The following is a 12,234-nucleotide window of genomic DNA, read 5'->3' as shown; positions in this document are numbered from 1 at the left end:
AGGCGTGATGATTTCACTGTTTTGCAGTAGCTAGTAACCCACTTTGGGTTGAAATATATTTACATTTATAGCATTTAGCTGTTTTTAGCCAAAGTGACTTACAATTATGACTGAATACAACTTAAGCAACTGAAGGTTAAGGGTCTTGCTCAGGGGCCCAACAGTGGCAATTTGGCAGGGGGGGGGGGGGGGTGAATTAGAAACCTTCAGATTATTAGTCAAGTACTTTAACCACTGAGCTATCGCTGCCCGGTATACCCTATGCCATATATCCATGCTAATATTTTACAGACAATATTGGTACGTCATACCAAAAGTATATTTACTCACACTATGGAGTGCAAAAGTTATTTAGTAAAAAACAATTTTAGCTTAACATCACTTCAGTGGAAAAGCTGATTATATATTTGCACTGCATGTACAGTTCTCCTATAAGCTCAGTAGGTCTGTGGACAATGCCGTGATTGTGAAAATCTGTTGACTATACAGTGAAGGCAGCTGCACACTGTTTTATGTTTACCTTGTTTTAATGCACCTAATTTATCAGTCAATTATGAGCCTTTCCTGGGTTGAATAAGGTGTAATGCCAGAATGCCAGAATTTAGTTTGTGGATAAATCTCTATGTTGAAGAGATGTAACAAGACTATTGGAAGCATATTGATGACCAGAATGTTTGTAGAGGTCAGTTATATCGGCACCTCTAGTGAAGTTCCTGTTTGGAACATCAGGTCATGTCTTTTTTTCTGGGCACTGTGTTATTTCTGTAACTGGTTAGGATGTCAAGAGCAATGTAACCTAGAATATACAAAATTATAGCCAAAGCATCACCACATTTGCAATTATTGGTGTATTGGGGATGAAAAACTTATAGTGCAGCTGAACTGATAATAAGACCATCTGGACTGTTTCCTGTTTTTCAAAAACTTGCATATCAGTTGCAGACAGTTTGCTTAGCAGTAGATTGGATATAATAAGGACATCATGAAAAATTAAAGTTCTGTAGTAGAACAAGAAAATAAAATTTTGTGTGTCATCACATCTTCCACCATTGCTTGGTTTGGCATTGAAAATGTTTCATACCAGACAGTCCATAGTCTAAGACCGTAGAGAAAATCCATAGTGTTTTTTAAGTTCAGAGAGCTTCATCAGTCACAGACTGCACAAATTAGTTACAGACTGCACGAATTACCTCAGCAAGATTACTACCAGTCCCTCCTAAACAAGACAGTTTGCTTGAAAAAGTTAGAATATGTATCTTGAGTCCAGTTACAGTTCAGCTGTGTAGTTTTATTCACTGATAAGCAGTCCAGATCAAGTATATCCAGTTCATAATTTTTCATCGCTATATCTCTGGCCATTCATTTTATGAAACAGATGGGAAATTATGCACTCCGTATACCGACACTGCTCATCACACACTGCGCGGAGTGCCTCTTTGTACACGCCATGTGTGGTTTAACGCCAAACTAATTCTACTGAGAACTTATGATATTCTTATAATATACTTATGAAGTATTATTTCCCAATATGTATATCTCAAATATTATTGTTCCATGGTAAGCATTTCCAGAGACATATTCTAATAAATGGTATGTATGAGCAAGTAAAAGCATGTTTGCATGTGATTTTGAAGTGTTTGTAGAGTCTAAACACCCTCCTCAGAGTAAAGGGCATTCCATATATGGCCCTCTGAATACCATAAGGTCTACTCGGCCAGCATTCAAATCAGATGGCATCAGCAGCTGCAAAGTCAACCCTATCCTTGCCCTTCCTGAGGGCTGGCTTTGATCACTGGGCCCCCCACTGCGAGTCAACACATGGCCATGAATGCACACTACCTCCACACACAGACAGCCACTTGGAAACAATCAAGGGGAAAAGAGTAAAAAATAGAGACATTTTGAACAAAGTCAATGATTTGGCGAGATTGTACAGATTGGGAAAGTATTTGGTAATTGTTCAATACCAAATTAATCTTTAACACTGGAACCATTACAAAGAGCTGTTCTGGACAGTAGCTGAGCAAGAATAATGTCCTTTGAAAGTTATTTGTTTTGTAATATCCCATGGACTGGCTACGTGGGAGAATTTCAGGGTGTTCTCTTTTAGATCTTCCACTCCACATAGTGTGTTCAAAAGTCATAGTCTCAGAAGAACATATTGGAATCATTTGACAGCTGGGCAAGCTAGGCACGTTTGGACTGACAGAGGTTGTGACTGGCAGCTGTAGCTGCCAGTCAGCTACCTGTTGAGTGACCTTATGACTTCTAGACAAATGACATGACAGGTGCAATTGTAGCTAAACTACCTGTCTCTTTACAGGGCAGATGATAGACTTGATAGACATTTGTGAAGCTATGTTGCTCTGTGCATTTTTCACATAAGAGCAAACTACTGATTTTCTTTCTTACAACTCTCAAGACCACTATGGAAATGTCAAAATCAGATAATGTTATACATTGTACATATGACAATAGGCAAAAAAGTATCAATAAAATAGAAAGCTAAATTAAGAAATTGCATGGTGCATGTTTAATATTCATTTTGGCCTATTAATTTTAACCATTTTAATTGAACATTGCCCAATGTAAATCGATTGATGTCTATTTATTATTCAAAAGAAATAGACATGCCCAATCCATAAAGTTCCATACAAAATGCTATACCAAGATGTTACATTTTAAAATATGACTGAACACTTGGAAGAAACAGGAAATTTACATCAAACAGTCAATATATACATAATTAGAAATTCCAGAGGTTTTGTTGTCTGACTGAGAAATCTGTAATATTATAGCATGTCTTTTTCAGCAGGAATGATTTTTGGATTCAAGGACAGGCAACTCCATAAATGCATCATTGGAGAGTTGCAGTACATGACGCATGATAGCAGTCCCATAAATATAATTGTCTATGATGTCATCCCATAATTTACAATGTAATTAGCAGCATTACAAGAACTTTTATTGCCTAATCATGTAATCTGATTGTGTTTGCGCAAATCACAGTTCAGGCAGGGTTTTTGAAACATCAGTGACTAGTAATTGAGTCAAGTGCAAAAAAGTAGGTTCTCGTACACAGTAAATTATCAAAATACTAAATGTTAATGAAAAGTTAAGAAGTGATTAATCAATTGCTAATCATCATTTTCTACAGACTGTATTATTAACCTTGTGTCTTATTTTTGACATAAGTGAGGATTCTTGATATATCATTACCATATGTACAAAAGCAAGCAAAAGAGGACTTTTTATTTAAACTATAATTATAGACTACAGTTCTTTGGAATTATAGTTCAGCCTCTCTTCATCCTGTCAGTAATAATATCTAGTAAATGATAATGTAAATATCATTCCTTACTTTTTCTCATTCACATCTCCAAAGTTTTGTAATGTGCTATGACTTAATGTCATCTAAATATGGGGAGGAATGTTTACTCATTTGAAGTGACCTCTTTGTAGTTCTATTAGTTGCTGATATGTATATGACAATAATTTATGACTTTTAATTTGCATATGCATTAACTTTTTAAAGAGTCATATAAGAATCAAGGGCTCATAATTTAACAAAAAGCAAACAAGCTAAAATTGGAGTTTATTTTTGTTGATGAAAGTGTCCAAAGAACATTAACTGTCCTAAAAAATACTCTCTAAAGTATTTTCAGCAACAGCAGCAGCTGGTTTAGACACAAATTCAAACAAGCTGGTATAAATATCTTAAGATGGCCACTGATAAATCTTTAAACATACCTGACAACTCTGCATGGTCAAGAAACTAAGTGATATTAAACCTGCCAACATATGTTTTGTGGGTGAATATCTGCTCATCTGAAACAACTCCACTGTGGTTTTAAAGTGTAAAAATAGAGTCCAATATGTAAATGATAATAATAATATTTGATTTTCATATGCATGTCATTTCTGAGCCATTTTAATTTGTTAATTTTGTATATGGCAGGTCTGGCTATCAAACACACAAACAAATAGTTGATTGACTTTTGTCCCAATAAAAATTCTGTAAATACTGCTATTCGTGGGCAGGGCATGGATAGCTGCATGAAACAGAGGACTTCAGTAGAAAGATTGGAGATTCCAAAATTATGGTTTTTTAGCAATTAAGATTTAAACATGTTTATCTCACAACAAATATAGAACGTTTAAGAACGGACCCTTGCATTACAAATTTCTACATGATCCTATATGAAACAGAACTTCACTAATTTGGGCTGGAGTCTTGTCTACATGTATTACTGAATCAACTGATATTGTAATATAGTCTTTCATTCAGTCTCTTCTTTGCTGCACATGTGTTAAGTTTGATAAGTCTACTCTCACATGCACCCACAACGGTCTTTCATGTAGCCTATTGTCTGGGGCCAGCTGTCAGCTCGGTTTTACCAGTACTGAGAGTGGGGCAGACAAGACTGCTCCCACAGAGGTCCCTGTAGAGAACCCCCAGAGGAATTACATCAGATGGGCTGAATTAATGTGCCTCTTCAGCCACAATGAGATGATCTCCTGCATGAACTGTGACTGACAAATACTGTGCGTTACATTTACCAAACGCATTATCATTGCTTTTTGAAGAAAAGCCTTCACCAACATTCTGACCAAATGGTCTGAGGTACCAGTCAAATATCTTCTTTAAAAGGATCTGATAATTGTTACTCATATAATTCTTTTCCATGTGACTGATCATTAAATATGAAAGAATAAAAAAAGGTTTTGCAATGTTATGGATCTATGACACAAGTACTAAATTAAATTCTATTTTAAATGATCCCTTTTCTAAATTTTACTGGTCCCCATTTTTCCAAATTGTAATAATCATCTGTATTTCTTAACTCTGAATTTTGTTCCACTTTGTTTTCTGTAAGGAAACAGTAATTTTTAAATGCTACTAATTTGTAAACTGCTTTCCAACTAGTATGTTCTAATAGTAATAAATAATAGTAATTAATAGTAAATAAATAGTAAATTATAGTAATAAACTTGAATGTTTTATCAAATCCATCAGCATGTAACACTTTCATGGCCACTGGGACTGTAAGTCTACCTAAAGTGGCATACACAGGTCTGTCAACTGTAAAGAAAAGGAACGAGACAAAAGACATTCCAATCTCTCAGCCTCATGTCACTGATTCTTGTGTGTATAAGCTTGGTCTAAACCATTTCAGGAGCTGTGACAGAGTCATATGCAGCTCAAGCTTTCAATAAAAAAGGTGATGACAGCCATGGTAGCTGAATGAGACTGTGAAGAAAAGGACTGAGGTCTGCAGGTGTTCTTTTGGCCCTAACCACAGTGGCTCAGGGAGGGCTCCTGCTTTGGTTGCACTGTACAAGCATTCATTCTCTAGGAGCCTCAGCAACAGGTGCTGCCTGATAAGAATAGCAAAACAATCACCTCCATTTTATAAATCTGATTAAACAGAACATTTAAAAAACTGCTGAGGCCTCTTGGTATGATTTTCAATTAGACAACTGATTACTTCACAAGCATTACTCGATATCTTAAATAAAATGGAAAACTAAGCAAAAGATGTAACAAATATATTTATCCTTTTTTTGTATGCACCACAGTGCAATTGAAAAGTAATTTTAAACTTTTACATTAAAAAAATTATAATAAATAATATACAAAAACAGTGTATAAAACAAATCTGTAATAAATGGAAATTCTAAAACAAGTGGGTATGTCTGTGGTATATGCTACTTTGTCACTCTCCTGTGTTTGTTTTGTCAGTTCTTTTTCAGTTGTAATGATCTACATCACTGGCATAAAAACTAAGAAATAATGTGAAAAACTTATTCTGATGTCATGATAAAAGTCCCCATGACAGGAGCAAATCATTGTGTTCTCTGAGAATTCTTCAGTGTTGGTTTTTGTTACAGCTGCCAGTGCAGATTTAGGCCTTCTTGTAGGCTATGCTTGAAATGGTCTTATCTTTTGAGGGGCCTGATCAGTTGACAAAAGCCCATTTAGATGTTAAAACTGAAGGCAGTTCTTTTGATCCACACAGAAATGTTAATTATATTGCTCCAAACAAGTGAAAGTCAATTAAAGGTTGCATCAACAGTCTTACAGCAAATAACAAATCTAAAGTCCTACGGTGCTAGAAAATCAATAATCTGCAGATTTAACACTGAAACACCAAAGCAGACAACAGACCAGAACTTGTAATGGACGTTTTAGAAGCTAGTTGAAACAGGGAAAAGCCAAGACTGGCCAAGACTAGTTGAGCTATTTTGAATGACTGAGACATCATAAAGGGAGGATGGCTTTGGTGTATTGATAAGTAGTTATTTTAAGTATCTCAGTCTTGAGAGAGGAGGAGGTACCAAAAGCCTGTCAAATGTATTCCGGAGTCCTGCTGATATCTTTTGTCATAGCTGAATATATTGTGACTAACAATCCAAGGAGTGGATTAGGCACAGAGGATTAAATGATTTTGTGCCTGGAGTTTACTTAATACTGAAACCAGTGATTAATGTTACCATGAGCAGGAAGAAATTGTAGAAGAATTGCATTTTTGTTCTACATTTTGTTTATTTGAAGACACAGAGTTTAACACTTGTGACAGAGCTATGGGGGGACACAGATCAATATCTAAAAGATTCATATTATGTTAAATTGAACAAATTTATAGAGATAAAAGCATGAAAGCATGAATGTCACCATTCAATGTAGAGCCTGTAATGTGCTTTAAGCAGTCAAAACAATCGAATCACTGGCTTTAAAAGAAAGAAGGCCATAACAGGATGGAAAATCAGCGCGATTAGACAAAAACGTAAATCTGCAAATAAAAAATAGAGGAAAAAGAGTGACAAACATTGTAGTCTGGAGGCGAAGAAACTGCCACCATTACACCTGGTGGTAAAATATGACACAAACCTTGCACCTACCATCTTCATGTGGGGTCAGCTCAGCATCTGCCACTTTTTTGTTATTCTGAAGTGAAGACTATTCCAATTGTCTTTCAACGCACTGTGTTACGCAGTCTGCAGCATGCCCAGTCGCCATCTTTAATCTCAACTGGGTTCAGCTGGTGGTGGTCCTCTCCCCTCCATCTTCTCTTTGCTTCCAGTGCTTTCAACTCCAGCCCGCCTCTTAAATTGTTTTTTTTTTTTTTTTTTTTTTGGGGGGGGGGTCTTCTTTTCTTGTGGACATCATATCGCTGTATCGACAGGGTCCTGGGCCGCTCGATAGGGGGGCGGCATGAACATGGAGCTCTTGCTGCTACGCTTCGCCACGCCGCTTATTCTCCGAGCACGCTCGACTCTCTCCAAACATATCCACCGAAAACAAAAATTCATCCTAGATTTGAGGCCTTTGATCTGATGAAGGCCTGAATTTAAAGCCCCTTTCCAAAGCGGCGTTTGAAGATGGCATTCTCTTAGATGTTCCAAGTAATGAGATTTAGAGTGCTATGATTAATCTAGGCCAATTTTGTACACATACAGCCCTGCACATAGATGAACACAAAAGACACGGACGTAGACAAACTCTGACCAATTGAATTAAGTTTCCTGGACGAGTCTTTATGTACACAAATTACAGAAAAATGTATCAAAACTGAACAAGAGCCCGGCTGGAGTTCTTTGATCGCGGTTTGCAAAAAGCAAATTGATTTGAGAAGCCTTTGACAATAATTTTGAGGAGTATAGCAACTCTTATTTCTTTTTTCTCGCGTCCATTCTCCCCTATGGTCGCCATCCATGCAACCATACCAAATTTATCAACCTTTTGCCCATTTTTATTGTTGGCGATTAATGCTAATCTTGTTAGCCCAGTCTCTGTCTTGCTTCATGGAGTAGTCCCTGCCAAGTCTCAAAATGGATGATGCGCTCACCTGCCTCTCCTGCTGGGTGTCTCCTCCTCTGTGATTACCGTGGTCTGCCATGACTGGGCGCAGTCACCTACTTGCCACCATAGAGTACTTTCTAATACTCATGGATCTGTTTCTGTTCCTTACTACTGTGTTGCTGAAAGATGTGCATCTTTACTTTATGTTGCAGCTTCAGCACTGCAAGCTGATTGGTGGAAGCGAAGACCAGATGATAGACCTTGAAACCCTATTGTAACTATGGCAACAGACCCCACAGGCACAAGTGATTTGCTCCTAATTGCTAGGTAAACATTAGACATAGAGATAGATATGATCACAGTGTGTGAGGAGGCTCAGTGGTAGTGGGGGGGTGATGATGATTACAAAAATAAAACAAGCTTTGAAAATGAAAGAAGAGCAGAGTGCTTGCTCTGTGCAGTCCATCCTGAACGGAAGATGCAAAGGAAGCACACAGGCAACAAACATGCATTCTTTTCATGACTCTTTTAGCCAATATCAAATCTCATTATCGCACTTATTATTATTAGATATTTGGTTGTATTTTAATAAAAAGAAAAGAACTAGAAAAAGAAAAACAAAAGTGTTCAGTGAATATAGAGGAAAAGAGATGCAGGAAGATCGGCGGAGACAGAGAAGAATGGTAGAATAAAAAATGTGCAGAAGGGGGAGAAGATGATATTGCCTTTGTTGGGCAATGTTATTAGCTGCTTACCTTTCATACAGATTTCACACTTGCTTGTCTGGTAGTAGCCAGGGTCAGAGGCAGCAAACTCTTCCCACAATACCCGATTTTCCATTCAAAACATCCCCAGTGTTGCCTGCTACTCTCATTTGCGTAGACATCGCTGCAGTTAAAGCAGATTCGCCGTACACACTTTGTCTTGTTCGCAGGACCCCTCATTCTGCCGTGTTTAGGAACACGTTGGTTGGCAATGGAGTGCTGCCGTAGTTGCAGTTGGGGTCCTGCACACCGCGTGTACAAAAACAGCAGAGCGACTACTGAAAGAAGACAGTGACGGGATAAAACAGAGGCTGGCCTAAAGTCTTAGTGGCCCCATAGCACATCAGAGTAAGGGCTCATCTGTTAGGATCTGGAGGTTTGGTGAGGTGGGGAGGGGGTCATTTCTTTCCAGGGGAGAGAAAATGTACATGGTAAAATACAACAGCCAGTGTTGACAGATTAATTAAGGTGCGTGTATTTGAAAATACTATATATTATAATAATTCAGTTGATTTGATGAGCAGGTAATCTATATGTAATGCACTTTTTCATTTTAAATTTGAAAATAACTTGTTTTGAGCAATTTGGTAAGCAACAATTGTTGTTTATTTGGAATGTGCACAAATGTTTTGACAATTTGTACTGTACTGGCTAAGATACACGCTATGAGTAGATGACAAAGCACTTTTAGTAATTTCTCTGGATAAGAGCATGTGCTAGGTGTCAAAAATGTAAATCAATCAATTGTAAAATTTATTTCATTGCAAATAAATGAAATCCAGTGGTTTCATTTACTCAAATGACAAGTTAAAAAATCATCATGATTCATTATGTGTGTTTGTTGCATCACATAGCACATTTCTTAATTTACATTTGTCTTACAATCAATCTATTTGAATCTATATGTGACATTAAGTCTTATCATGTACCTTATACATAAAGTTTAATTTTGAATACAAGCATTTTCAATGAATTTCAATACATTTTCAAGGTTAGGTTTAGGTGAACAAGTGGGTCTTCATAAAAAAAAACTTTTCTTAAATTGTGTTTATATGTTTTAGATTATTTATACTGTTTTATTTTTACTTATGTCAGTTTATCTTACTTTCAAATTTCCCATCCACATTCTACTACTATGAGCATAAGAGGTAAATTGTACTCTTCTTGCAGGGTCACATATTCACCAAGATGACATAGTGATACTTATATACTATATACCACACAGGTGGCAGGAAGGCAAATCCAGGTGAACTTATTGGCTGTCACTATGTACTACAGAAAACAATATTTATTAACTTAAAAAGTTAACAAAAATGCAGCAATGATGTTCAGTAGTCTTTTTTCATGCAATTTTACTCCTACAATCAATTACAAAGCTACATCACTGACAAGACTCACCAGTTTGGCCTAGAACTATGGGAAGTTGCATAATATTAGCTCTTATATAATATTTTGTATATTATGTTTCTTGCATATCCTGTATGTATGGGAAGTCACATCATATAGCTCAAATGGTTATTTGTTGTGTGTCTAAATTACAGTAGGTACATTCAAAATACACATATACATAGATGCATTACTCTTCCATATATATCTTAAGTAAATTAAAAAATAATCTTTTTTACAATCTAGTAATCTAAAGTAGAGTTTTATAATACCAAATAATTAAGATGGTAAATCAGCCAATGTGTGGCACTATGAGTTTTGACAAAGTTCTGATTGGTGTATAATTCCCCCATTACTGTTATAAAGGGGAATTCTAGATCTTGGATGCTAGGAAGCATAAATGAATAGAGAAAAGTAATAACTTGGCAGGATCATAGCTAGCTACCAAGATATCAAGCTGGAGAACTCTAATGTGAAACGATGCCAAAGGTATGTCTTATAAGTAGAAAAAAAAAGTATGAAATATCCTCAGGGGATGTGGGTGTGCCAGAAATAAATATTTAGTTTCCAGGTAATATCAAGAAAATACCACAGCACATAGTGAACATCATAGCCATACACACATCTCACTGTTACCTAATCACAAATGAAAACTGCAAACTAAACAAACTGCTTCCAAAAATACAAGAGGCATTTCAAAATATTACAACAGCTCTATCTCTCAGTTCCTGATCACTATGATCTTGCTGTTAAGGTGTAGGCTCTACTCTATCATGTTATCTATGTTCCTTTGAAGGTCACTATCTCACTGTCTCTCATGTTTTATCAGTCAGATTTCCCATCTATGAAATTCAGAGAATAGCTTGTTTCACCCCACACATTGTTCTAACAGTACACTTTTCCAAAATGCAATGCACAAGACATATTTTCAGATCTTGTACATTAACAGTAGAAGAGTGGAGTACAGAGGCCTGGGTATCATATGAATAAAACAAGCTTATTAACAGGTAGTCAGGGACTAGGAAATGGTTTTATGGTTTTGATACACCATTGGTTTGAAATCAATGAGGAACAAAGTACAGTGCACCAAATCAATCTTGCATAAAATTATAAATCCACCATGTCAAAGGCCAGTCTGTCCCCTGTGGTGACTGGGTAAAGTAGGTAAGCATGATTTGTTCCACTGGCTTAGATAAGTGTGAACTTAGAACATATAGGCCATTTAAATATGCCACCTGTGTACATTCAGATCAATGCACTGGATAAATACATAAATAAACAAGGTGTTTCTCTTAAATAGAATTTTTCATTGGATCTAGAATTTATTTGCAAACTCAAAAATATATCAAGAAGCTGTACTGTCTGCCCATGTTGTACATTTTTTGTTTTCTTCATGGGATGTAATTACTCCTGTTTTTAATTTTTCCAAAACTGATTTAAACTAATTTGTACATCTATATTAGGTACCATTGCCATGTACCACCTCAATAGTGTAGGTGCAGGAAACCTAACACTATATAATCAGAAAAGTAAGTGTAATAGTACAGAATTTGTGTCTTTCTTTCATCTCATTCTCAATGGTAATGACCCTAGGATGTGCTATCAAATGAACAGCCACAAGGCAGACAATCCTCTCTGCAGTTCTGGTAAAGGTAGAGAGTGTCTGAACTCATGCATATTGTATCATGAACTAACTCAGCTAGTAATCCAGGCAAAACAACTCTGAATATCAAATTCACTATTTCAACCTAGTTTGCAGCCCAAGAGTCATGTTCCTGTCCTTTCCTCTCCTCCTCCCTCAGATACATTCATTAGAAGCCTGTATGCACATACAGATGAGTGCCATGGGTGTGGTTTATCACAGCACCTCCAAATCTGACAAAATTACGCATTCACCATTTACCTACACTGATTATGGAACAGTTGGAGGGAAAACCCCACTCTTTTACACTCTGCTTCTGTGTTTTCACAGCTCTCAGGTTTCAGCACCAAAGCTCAGTTTCTCTTGTGCTCCTCTTCCCATCTTTATGCTGTAGGGCCCCCACCCCCAACAACCCCCCCATCACACCACCCTTAGCTGTCTCCCACTCTCCCAGAGGTGCTCGTTTATTCTTCCCTTCAGGCTGTAAGACTGAAGCCTGGGCCTGCTATGAAAGAACACACTCAGAACAAGGAGAGATTAAAGGACACAGAGATATAAGCAGTGCATCTGACCATACCATCTGTGCTACTCAGAACATTTATTTATTAAGTTCATGCAAAAGGGGAAAAAAAAAATAC

This window comes from Electrophorus electricus, chromosome 2 (assembly GCF_041902795.1).
Source record: "Electrophorus electricus isolate QZ-2024a chromosome 2, ASM4190279v1, whole genome shotgun sequence".
In the NCBI taxonomy this organism is placed as follows: Eukaryota; Metazoa; Chordata; class Actinopteri; order Gymnotiformes; family Gymnotidae; genus Electrophorus; species Electrophorus electricus.
This window is presented reverse-complemented; position numbering follows the sequence as displayed.